Source organism: Chrysemys picta, chromosome 1 (genome assembly GCF_011386835.1).
Source record: "Chrysemys picta bellii isolate R12L10 chromosome 1, ASM1138683v2, whole genome shotgun sequence".
Classification (NCBI taxonomy): Eukaryota; Metazoa; Chordata; order Testudines; family Emydidae; genus Chrysemys; species Chrysemys picta.
Genome location: NC_088791.1, coordinates 170,956,864 through 170,968,803, shown reverse-complemented (window position 1 = coordinate 170,968,803; position 11,940 = coordinate 170,956,864). Strand labels below are relative to the sequence as shown.

The following is an 11,940-nucleotide window of genomic DNA, read 5'->3' as shown; positions in this document are numbered from 1 at the left end:
GGCATTTGAGGACACTCACCCTACAGCTCCCAGTCTTGGACCTTCTTGGAGGGCATGGAAGCAAGCACAGCAGTGGCCTCCCTTTGAAAAGATGGAAGGAGCTGGGCCATGAGTTACGTTTATCACATTTACTTTTTGAGACTAGGACCCAGCCCTCATTGGTGATAACAAAGGGCAGGTTAGCAGGGGAAGGCTTGGCAGGTAAGGATGACAGGATGGGGGCTAAAGAGAATATGACAAGGGGGAGGATGGCCTTCCTCTAAGGGTGGGCCTCTCCCTTGCCCATCATCACATGCACCCCTCAAGGACCCTGCCAGATGGCTGTCAGTGGCTGGGTCTGCCTGCTCAGCCAGGCAGGACAAGGATCACACCTGGTGTCCAAGAGAAGTTGGCAGATGTCAGCTTTAGATGGAGGAGGGGAGCTGGATGGGAAAGGTTGCCAACAGTGGTGGTGCTGCTGCTGTCCTGAGGCCCAAGAAGGACCACTACCCCTCCTTGCTAGGCTAAGGGGGACTGCCTTTGGACATGCCTCAGTGCTTGACAGGGGAAGCAAAGAGCCTTCCCCAACAAATAATATAGGAGACCCCTGATGGGCACCATGAACGACCCCTCCAAGCCCCCTCACTACCAGGTGCCATTGCTGGTAGCTGGAGAGTGTCCTCTCAGAAGAAAGATCATCTGAAGGAGGGCAGAGTCCTCGCAGCCCTGTGGCAGCAAGCTGATGTGGGAGACCAGCTTTTTGTACCTGCTATTGGTGTTATGAAGGCATTTGAGATCACAAGGATGGAGCAGAAACCTGAGGGGTGCAGCAATGGTGATTGCCCCCCTTATTTTGTTCCTTCTTAACCTCCCACCACCATAAAAGCAGCAGCCTCAGCCCTGGCAGGGTCAGGGTGTGCCATGGTGGGGGGAGCTAAGGCTCTTCTCCACTACAGTGGGGCCGGGAGGGAGCAAACACAACTGGAGACAGTCAAAATAGTGGGGGGAAGGAGAACTCAGTAGGGGAGGGGACCGACTCCTCTGGCTGCACGGGGGGGGGGGGACTCCACAAAGAAAAGGGGGGAGGTGACATTAGCAGGGGAGGGAAGCAACAAATGGCAAAAGGAGAGGAACAAATTGAAGGGGGAAAGACGGGGACCGGCTCGGTGGGAGGGAATAATAAAGGGCGGGAAGGGGGGAGAGCTCAGAAAGGGCGGGGTGTCTAGGTGCGGGAAAGGGCCCCCTTCATCTGTGATGGGGGAGCCCGGGTGCTCTGCAGGGGGCTGCTGTCCCAGCTCCCGCCGGCTGGCTGTAAGGAGCGGTGGGCGGGTGAAGAGCTCCACGCCCACCCCCCCCCGGCAGCAGCGGATCAGAGCAACAGCCTCCGCCTCCTCCCTGAGCAGCCGCCGCTGCTTGCAGACTCAGCCCCTGTCCAGACTCAGAGCTGCTGCGGCGGCACTTTGCTCCCCTTGCCATCCAAAGGGGCTCCGCGCCCTGCACCCTCCGCAGCCTGGACTAGCGCCGTGCCCCGCGCTCCGCTCCCTGGTGCTGGTCGGTGGCAGAGGAGGACGCTGGTGTCCCGCAGCACAGGTGAGAGCCTTTTTGCTTTGAAGTGCAGCCAGCCCTGGCGTGAAAGGGGCTCCTGGTCGGGCTAGGGGGCGGAGGAGCGTGCTGCTGTGTGGGGGCGCTGGCGCTGGGCTCCTAGCTCCTTCCGCGCACCCATGGGCTTGCTTGCATGCCCCTCGGTTATACCTGCAGACGTGCAACCCACTCACCTCTGAAAACAGTCGGATTCTTGTATATGCCTGCCTTCCGTTACTCGTTACAGTGCACTGACAGCTTGGACAGCGAAGTGCAGCATTTGTGCACAATCACCTTCGTGTGCCATTTAAAACAAGAAGCTCATAATGTTTCTAACACAGTTTTAACCCCTCACCCATTTGCCTATTAGGAGAGTGAGGGTGGGTGAAGGAGAAGACTCTAATTGAAGAGATTTTCCTTCCCACTCCTAGGTATCAGTGTTTTGCTGACGAGCCTTTAATTTTCTCCACCAAACCCCGTTGCTCTGAATCTAAAAGAAAAGTTGCTGCTGCTTTTGAAAGTGATGTTCTTGAGCCTTCTCCGTTTCTGCAGCTTGTATTGCACTCTGCGTGCTCTGAAGCAGGGCAGCCCGGTGTGTCTCCTGCAGGGACAATCCGCATATCAGCTGTTGCATACAATAACGGAGACTGAATGTGTTGCTTCCTCTCAGGGGCTCTAAGAACTGGTTTAATACCGAGTTAATTAATCTCGCCCTTTCTCCTGCCCATGTTGTTCGGATTTCTGGCTAACTCCTCATGAAATGCAAAGGAAAATAAACTGCGGGGGGGAGGATTAAGATTTAGTCGTCTCTAATTTCTCTTTAGATTGATGCCTGCATATTTGGGAAAAATCCTTACAAAGTCCCTATGTTTCAAATACTATCTTAAATTATTAAAACTGTAGTTCTAGTCGGCTTTTCACTGATTTCTTTGTTGTATACTTGTTCAAACTAAGTGAAATGTAAAATGTAGTTTAATTTCATTTTGGTCATAGCTTGGTTTTAGTTCATTTCACTTTTTAATGTGCTCCTGCTCTAGCACAATGAACTAATCTTTAGATCCCAATCACAACAGGAAAGTGTGTGTTTTAAAACATTCCAGTAGAAGCTTGTTTTTTTTAAATCATGTTTTGGAAACATAATATATAGTTCTTAAGTTTTTGTATAGCTTGTATTAATGAACTTAAATTTGGGTCAAATTTGATCTGGTAAGGAAGTTTTGTTTCCTCCCTATTTGTTATTTTCGTGTTTGTGTGATATACACATACCACAGATATTTGTGTATGCAGTGCAGATGGATTTTTGTAGGTCTCCGAGTGTGTGATTTCATATACAAAATCTCATCTGAAAATCCAAGTAAATTTTGAGTCTTCACGATGATAAATCATAATCTTTCATCTTAATTCTGTTTGTGAATCTTCCACTGATTTACAAAATCATCCCAAACAAATCAAATTGTTTGCATTATCATAGTGCTAAGAAGTTTCAGTCATGGATCAAATGCCATTGTGTTAGGTGCTGTACAGACACAGAACAATGAGAATCCCTGCCCAAAAGAGCTTGCAGTCGAAATGGTATTCCTCAACACTATAACTAGTTGGGTTCCATTTAAGGCAGATGAAATCTGCCTCCAACATCATGTTCCTGTGGAGTTTCCTTTGAGAAAAGGAGTTCAAGAATGAAGAAGTTAGGCACTGGCTATTAGGTGCAAGATTATAGTGGTCGAGGGCCTTACCGGATTGGGCATAACATGCCTTTCTATAAAGTATGAGTATCATATTTTGGGAGATGTTCAAAAATATTCCTTGTCTTCTTTCTTGAGTATACCCTTGCCTTGTTACACACTCTGATTTCTTAGAACTTTGAACTCTTCATAGTTTTATCCCAGTCATGCACTGGGAGTGGTAACTTGTTACAAAAAATTACTTAAAATAACAAGACTATTAGTTTAAAAGTGCTGCATCTCTTCACTTTTGAGAAAAAGAACTACAAAAAAGCTATTTTTGATATTTGTAACCTGAATGGAGCCCAGAATCATTGGTAGCCTTGTAAGAGTATGTTCTTGGGAGGTTTCCAACACAATATCCAGACCACAGAGGATTGGAAACATTGACAGCCATCCTTATGCTTATATTGGAACCTATATCTACTTAAACCAAGTAGGCTTGTATTTGAACCTATGTTAAGAAGCTTTTGTTGTTCACCTATCACTTGTCCCCTTATTGTTAAAAATAGAGAATAAGCAAGGATGCAGCGTGGAATAAATTATAGATGTTGAGCTGAATATCAAGATCTGTTGACCCAGGTGGTAAATATCTGCCTTTGAGGACAGCAAGTCATCTTGTTCTCCAAAACAAGAATCCCCATGTGTGTCACTGTTACATGTGTATTGAGGACTGAATTATGCGTCCCTCTGAATGGGTGTGTTAGAGAGGGAAGTGTAGGAAGTAGATTCTCCCTACACATAGGGATTGGGTGTAATCTAGCTCTCCCATCTGAGGGCTGAAGGAGTGAGGTGGGTGGCACCTCTGGCAGCACGAGTGACTTAAGGGGGTATTTCTGGATGTGAGAGGGTAGAGTTGTGACTCCTTCACTCATGGGCAGCGGGTATCATAGTACAGGAGAGGCTGTGTCTCCCCAAACAGCCTGGTGTGGCCCTACCCACAATCCACCCGCCAGACTCTCTCCTGCATGCTTCCAGTTCCCTTCCCACTCTTCTGTGGCAGAGAGGCTAGGGTAGGCAGGCTGGGGCTGGTGCTCACAAGGCCCGGGGCTGTGGGTGCTGGGACTGGAGCCACGTCGCGCTGCCCACACAGAGCTCCAGGGCTGGGGGCGCTGGGACCGCTCTGCCTGTCTGGAGCTGGGGGCGCTGGGACCACTCTGCCTGTCTGGCGCTCCGAGGCTGGGGGCGTGTGGGGGTCCAGTGGCCAAGGGGTGTGTGCACACGTGCTGGGCTCCGGTGGGGGAGGGGGGTTGGAGGAGGAGGGGCGGGGGGCTAGCCTCTCCCAATGGCTCATTCACCTGCTGCCCCTGCCTTCACTGTTTTCCAGGAATAGTAAGGTGCACTTTTCCAAGTAATGCCCTCATGCACCTTCCAGGCCTCTGGACTTAAGTCTGTCATGGAGGGGGGGTAATGAGGGAATGCTGTGCTGCTTTGACATTCCTCAGCACTGAGAGCTCAGAGAGCTGCTCCTGGCAGCTGAGGAGGCTGTGGGAGAACTTGGAGGGAATCACAGAACCATAGGCAGACAGGCAAAGAGTGGGCTGCTTCGGGAGAGACTGCTGTGCAGAGCAGAGCCGGGGGCTGACCTTCCGCTGCCTCAGGATAGGTTGGTCAGCCTGCTGTCTCCCCCCACCCCAGACACATCACTCTCCTCTCCTCCTCCCCCCCCCCCCCCTTCAGCTGAAAAGGCAGCTGACAATCTACCAGGATGCCCCTGGAACGATGGGATTGAGAAAACTGCATCATGTAATATTGTACCTTCCCCATGAGGCATTGCAAACCCTTCCCAAAGCACCCTGTGGCTAGTGTTGATGCAATACCAAGGTGTGTCATGCTACTGTTTGTTTTGTGGAATTTAAAGTTAATTAAATATCAAACTTCCTTTTAAATTTATTAACATCGGGGCTTAAATTCAGCCAGAGCCATCTGGAACGGCGCTCCAGTCAATATTTTCAAACCCAGGGGAGCTCCAGCAGTGCCCCGCGGCAGTGCCGGGAAATACTTTGAGAATTTAAGTCCTGATTAACATGCCATTTTTAAAAATGGCAACACCTAAGATTACTCTAACTGCAAGAGTAGAAACCTCTTTCCAGTTTTACTGTGTCCATTTTACAACACTTCTCTACAGCTGGTTTCACTATATTCTATTTAACTGGCTCTTTATGAGCCTTTCACCTAGCAACAGGGGAGAGATGAAAACAACATGGTGGCAAAACCAAAAAGAAACTGACTTTTATGGACAGGTGTTGTACCTGAGACTACTTTCAACACTTTCTTTTTTCTTTTTAAAGGACTAGATCGCCAGTTGTTGGTGCCCTGTGGGATAACTATATAAACTGCCTGAAGTAGCTTGTATTATTATCCACCCAAATGACTGACATTAGGTACCAGACTTAACCTTGTAATAATGCATTTTTATTATTTGGTGGGTGGCATCTCATGGCTTCTTGTGCATTAGACTTATTTATTTTAAAATCTTTATTCTTGCCTGCAGGTTATATGGGTAATTTACTCGGGCAAACAAAGGTTATGGAATCTCTAATTGAAGCTACCGCAGTTATGGTAATTCTAGAAGAATGCTCATTTATTTCACAGTGGTGCTTAGCAGGAAGGATCCCTCAGCATTATTCTGCAACTACTGTGTTAGAGAGAAATTGGTTATGAGTGATTCTACCTAAATACTAATTTCTCTGTCTCCTGGTTCTGTTATTTGCAAACTAATTATATGTATCAGACATGCATTTGCAGATTATAAATAGCAATATTAATATATAAAATAAAAAAGTAGAAATTATGATGCAACAATAAAGCAGGGCCACCCTTCAATTGGCACTTGGTAGTCTTGGCAAGATGGTTGAATAAGGCTGCTGCTCCTGTGCCAAGGACTCTTCATTGTATTGTAGTTGTAGTCCAAAATGAAGACATTCTATAAGTGTTTGCCCTTCAAAATATAAATTTAAGTGCTGCATACATGAGTGCTGTAAACCTCTATTGGAGGGAATGGGTGGCTATTTCTCTTTAATTCCCCTATTCTTCGTCTCCCTGAAGAAATGCGCACGTGAGCCATGGACCTTCCAAACTTCATAGGTCTGGCCCCACAAGTTGGAAGATGGGGTATCCTGCTCTGACACTCTGAGTTTTCTATTGCCTATTGTATAGGTATGTCAGATCACCATTTGGCAGGATGGAGCGGTACCCAAGAGGTGATACAAGGCTTATTTAGAAGCTGAGAATGGATGATATCGTTGTCTTTTATAATTGTGCATCTGTGTGTCTGCACATACGTAGTCTTTCCACCAGCAGATGAAGTGTGTGAGCCCACAGGTGGCTAAGCAGCTTTTAATATCAAACATGGCTTTTTCCAATTGGGAAGTACCAGAAACTTAGCACTCAAATGGGAGCGCCCAAAGGACTTTAAGGGCTTGTCCACATGGCAAGTTACTGTGTGGCAAGCGGTGGGTGTAAATCTACAGTGCACTAGCTAGCCATGCACTAACAGGGCATGTGGATCCTGCTATCATGCACCAAAGGTTTCCTAGTGCTCTTTGACCTACTACTGCTTCAGGCTAGTGTGTTGTGGATTTACACACTAGCTTGCTGTGCACTAAGTCTTCCTGTGAACAAGCCCAAAGTCACTGGATTCACTTATGAATGAGAGAATTTTGGCACAACTCTCATTGCGATGCTACCTTTTTGTAAAATATCTCTGCACCACACCTTGCTGAATGTGTTTAAGCACTGTTTTTAATCATTAAAATGCAAGATGAATTTCGAAACTCATGTTTGAAGGGCAAGCGGCCCAAGCTGCAGATATGACTTATCACAGTGAGAAATGGATGCCTTGGCAAGCTCCTGGATGATTCCTCCAAAGATGATCTTTGAGCAGTCTGATGCAAATTCACCCCATATGTAAGAATGTGCAGTTCCATTGTAATTAGTGGAGTTATGACTGCTTACACTTAAGGATGGTCTAGATAATACTTAGTCCTGCTACGAGTGCAGGGGACTGGACTAGATGACCTCTTGAGGTCCCTTCCAGTCCTATAATTCTATGATAAATTGGCCTTTCTTTGATAATGGAAATTGGGCAATGATTCAATATATAAGAAGCAGGAAACCTACAAGAGACTCAGTGGCTCTGCTGGCTCACCAGGGAGCAAGAAGGATATGGCAAAGGAGCTACATAGTTAAGAAATCAGTCTTCACCATAGAGAATGTTGGGAAGATAACTACTCTCTTCAGGGAGTAAAGATGAGGCACTATTAGGGTTGAGGGGTCCAAAGAGGAAGTGCTGGAACAAACCGATAAATGATTGAGCAAAAAGTCACCAAAAGTTCTGAAGAAACTTAAGAATTCTGAACTAGGGATTAGGAGAGAGCAGGAAGGAAATCAAAGAAGGAGAGGGAAAAAAAAGACAAAGTCCACCCTGCTGGTAATGGTGTACTCTTCCTGTCAGCCACAGAATAGCCAGATTTGCTGCAAGGATTTTTTAAATTAGTTTTCCTAATGTAGGAAAACTGCCGCTGGTACTGCAATAACAAAACTGGACACAGGGTAGAGGAGAGAAAAGAATGAGTGTTTTTAGTGGTGAAATACTTCCAGCCTGCAAAGCACTTCTGGGAGAGCAAACCAACCCCCTACCCCACCATCACCATCTTCTCCTCTCCCCATCCCCCAAACTTGATTTGGGATGAAAGAAAAATTTAATTAAATTTAGCCTCTTCTTCCTCCTCCTCTGCCAATCCCATTTAACGGTGAATCTGCTCCAGCAGCAGTGCCTCTGCTTCCCTAAAATTATCCACAAATGGAACCAACTATTGGAATCTGTGGGATGCTGTGAAGCCTCTAAACTCCCTTTTCTCTCACTTTTTCCTTCATTAACCCCAATTAAGTAAGATCAGCATTTGCCAACAGTTGTGGAGCAACACTTAAATGTTTGGTTTGGCCCCTTATTGCTCCTTTTGTTGAGAGGGGAGAAATATTACATCTTTACTTCCCCGTTCTTCAGAAGAACTGTGGAGGTTAGTGACCTCACAATAAGCTTGAAACCTGACTGGTAGGTGACCTTGCCCCTAACTGAGCAGGGAAAGAAGTCAGAATTTTTTTTTCCCCACTGAAAAAATAGTGAGGAGTCCTTGTGGCACCTTAGAGACTAACAAATGTATTTGGGCATAAGCTTTCATAGGCTAGAACCCACTTCATCAGATGCATGGAGTGGAAAATACAGTAAGCAGGTATAAATATATAGCACATAAAAAGATGGGAGTTGCCCATTCCCACATCCACCCTAATTGAATTGGCCTCATTAGCACTGACCTCCCACTTGGTAAGGCAACTCCCATCTTTTCATGTGCTGTATATTTATACTGCTTACTGTATTTTCCACTCCATGCATCTGATGAAGTGGGTTCTAGCCTACGAAAGCTTATGCCCAAATAAATGTGTTAGTCTCTAAGGTGCCACAAGGACTCCCCGTTGTTTTTACTGATACAGACTAACACGGCTACCACTCTGAAACCTTTCCCTGCTGAAATATTTTAAGTTTTTGATGGAAAAATCAAAAACTGAAATATTTCAATTATGAATTGCTGCTACACTGCCTCATGGGAGCTGTAGTTCAGCTGAGATAGAGAGGCCCATTCACTATAACTTGGGGTTCCTGCTCAGATTGCCTCTCCCATGTTGTACCACAGTCTCCCCATTGGTGAAAAGAAGAGGTGTATCATAGTTGCATTGCATCATGGGAGGTGAAGTCACAAAAGCTAGTTGAAAATCTAATTTTCTGTTGAAGAATAGTTTAGATTGAATTTTCAACCAGTCCTAGTAATAGATCTTGCTCCTGTTGGATTGACCCTTAGACTACATAGGAATCAAATTCCCCTTCTTGCTCAGTTGGGGGCTGTGAGAGCTACAGCTCATGTTTCAGTCTGCTTTACAACTACGTAATGATTTAGGGAATATATCTAAACCTAGCTGTGGTTGGAATTAAATGTGTGCTTACGGGATTTATGGTGGTAAGGGAATTTGGATGGTTAAGGCAGGTGAATTGAAGCTGCTGTGGATGTATGTGTTTATCTGATTTCCTGGAGTCTTAATGATTGCATTGGTAGGGAATGCACTTGAGCTACCTTGACTCTAAAGCCTTCTGCGTGGGGGTAAGTGAGGATTGTATCACTTGTCTTTAAGCAGTGTTGAAGGCCAGTATACACCATCCCTATAGGAAGTATGCTGTATTATATAACAAATGGAAAGTTTGCTGCTAAAAGTATAGAGGCTGTGTCATAACTATATACTTTAAACTCCAGATGCACAGGTTCTGGTTCATGTTGTACTTGTCTTTTCTGTTGGAAAAAATGTGGGGAATCCTGTTCATGTAAAGGAAAAATTGCCAAGTTTTGGTCTGTACACTAAATGAATTAAGTTATTACAGTATGCAATCCCTATGAGAACATTGAATATAGGGACGTACTTCCATGAATCTTTTTGAGTTTGTTTATACTAAATTAAATATTCTCCATGTTAATTCAGCTGGTTGCTAGGTTTTAATATGAAACAAACTATGTGGCATTTACTAAGCAATCTTGTAACTAGTTTGTAGTCCATTACTTTGACAAGCATCTGACATTGTGTTTGACCCTAAACATTCAGAGTGGCTGGGTTCTTTTGTTGACCAACTGTTAGAAAGGTGCCAGGAGATGCTGACTGTTGCTAACTCACCGTAGATGTGGCTCAATAAGACTTTGAAAAGAAGGGAAGTGCTGTTGAGTCTGAGAACATAGAAACTAGAACGGAGAAGTGTCCCTAGAGAAACTTTAGCAACAGTCTAGGGAGAAAGTTTAGGCTGAGATTTATTGGCAACTCAAATGTCATAAAGCCAAATCCCAGGAAGTGGGTAAGTTTGGATTAAATGAAGGATGGGAACCTGCACTCTAATTGATGACCACATTATTCCTCTTCAGCTGATATGATAAATCATAGGACTGGAAGGGACCTTGAGAGGTAATGTAGTCCAGTGGTTCTCAACCAGGGATCTGGGGCCAGTTTGATGCACTCTGCCAACACAAGGAGCTAGTGTGAACGTACAATAGTGGTTTTAATTAAAATGCTTTAGTTAAAGCGAAATAACTTTTGCTGACAAAACTTTGTAATGTAGACAAGGCCAAGGTGGGTGAGGTAATATCTTTTATAGGACCAAGTTCTGTTGGTGAAAGAGACAAGCTTTTGAGCTACACACAGCTCTTCCTCAGGTCTGGGAAACTTAATCAGAGTGACACAGCTAAATACAAGCTAGAACAGATTGTTTAGTATAAGTAGTTAACATATTTCAAGGGACGGTTATTTCAAGGTGAAATGGCCCATTAACACCCCTCCTATCTCTTCTGTCCTCAGAAAGAAAAAGGTTGAGAACCCCAGATCTGGTCCAGTCCTCTGCACTCATGGGGACCATCCCTGACAGGTGTTTGTCTAACCTGCTCTTAAAAATCTCAAATGATGGAGATTCCACAGTCTCCCTGGGCCATTTATTCCAGTGCTTAACCACCGTGCCATTTAGGAAGTTTTTCCTAATGTCCAACCTAAATCTTCCTTGCTGCAATTTAAGCCAATTGCTTCTTGTCCTATCATCAGAGATTAAGAAGAACAATTTTTCTCCCTCCTCTTTGTTACAACCTTTTATGTACTTGAAAACTGTTATCACGTCCCCTCTGTCTTCTCTTCTCCAGACTAAACAAACCTAATTTTTTCAGTCTTCCCTCATAGGTCATGTTTTCTAGACCTTTAATCATTTTTGTCGCTCTTCCCTGGACTTTCTCCAATTTGTCCACATCTTTCCTGGAATGTGGCACCCAGAACTGGACACAATACTCCAGCTGAGGCCTAATCAGCGTGGGGTAGAGCGGAAGAATTACTTCTTGTGTCTTGCTTACAAGTCTCCTGCTAATACATCCCAGAATGATGTTTGCTTTTTTTGCAATAGTGTTTCACTGTTCACTCATGTTTTGCTTGTAATCCACTATGACCTCCAGATCCCTTTCTGCAGTACTCCTTCCTTGGCACTCATTTCCCATTTTGTATATATGCAACTGATTGTTCCTTCCTAAGTGGAGTATTTTGCATTAGTCCTTATTGAATTTCAGTCCTATCCTCCAAAGCACTTGCAACCCCTCCCAGCTTGGTATCATCTGCAAACGCAATTATCTAAATCATTGATGAGGATATTGAACAGAACTGGACCCAAAACTGGTCCCTGCAGGACCCCACTCAATATGCCCTTCCAGCTTGCCTGTGAACCACTGATGATTACTCTCTGGGAACAGTTTTCCAACCAGTTATGCAGTCACCTTATAGGTTATATTTCCCTAGTTTGTTTATGAAAAAGTAATGTGAGACCATATCAAAAGCCTTGGGCTATGTCTACACTGCCAAGTTATTTCACCAAAAGTTATGCCACGTTTATTAAAATGCTTTAATTAAACCACTGTTGTGTGTCCACACTATGCTCCTTGTGTCACCGGAGTGCATCCACACTAGCAGCTCTTGCAACAACACAGAGAGCAGTGCACTGTGGGTAGCTATCCTACTGTGCAACTGGCCACAGGGTGCTTTGGGAAGGGTTTGCAATGCCTCATAGGGTAGGTACAACATCACATGATACAGGCTT

The 11,940-nt window shown here is 45.0% G+C and overlaps 1 protein-coding gene across 3 annotated transcripts in view; it reads left to right on the top strand.

The window, feature by feature from the left end:
• The first annotated feature begins 1,122 nt into the window (after positions 1-1,122).
• The window catches only part of HTR1F (5-hydroxytryptamine receptor 1F), a 178,712-nt gene continuing 167,894 nt past the window's right edge, over positions 1,123-11,940 (top strand). For 2 of the 3 annotated variants that reach the window (XM_065575276.1, XM_005312108.5), the window contains exon 1: positions 1,208-1,569. The gene's annotated coding sequence lies outside the window, so the exon portion shown is untranslated. Of the gene's footprint in view, positions 1,570-11,940 lie in introns of all 3 variants that reach the window. The other variant, XM_005312107.5, reaches the window with a different exon arrangement.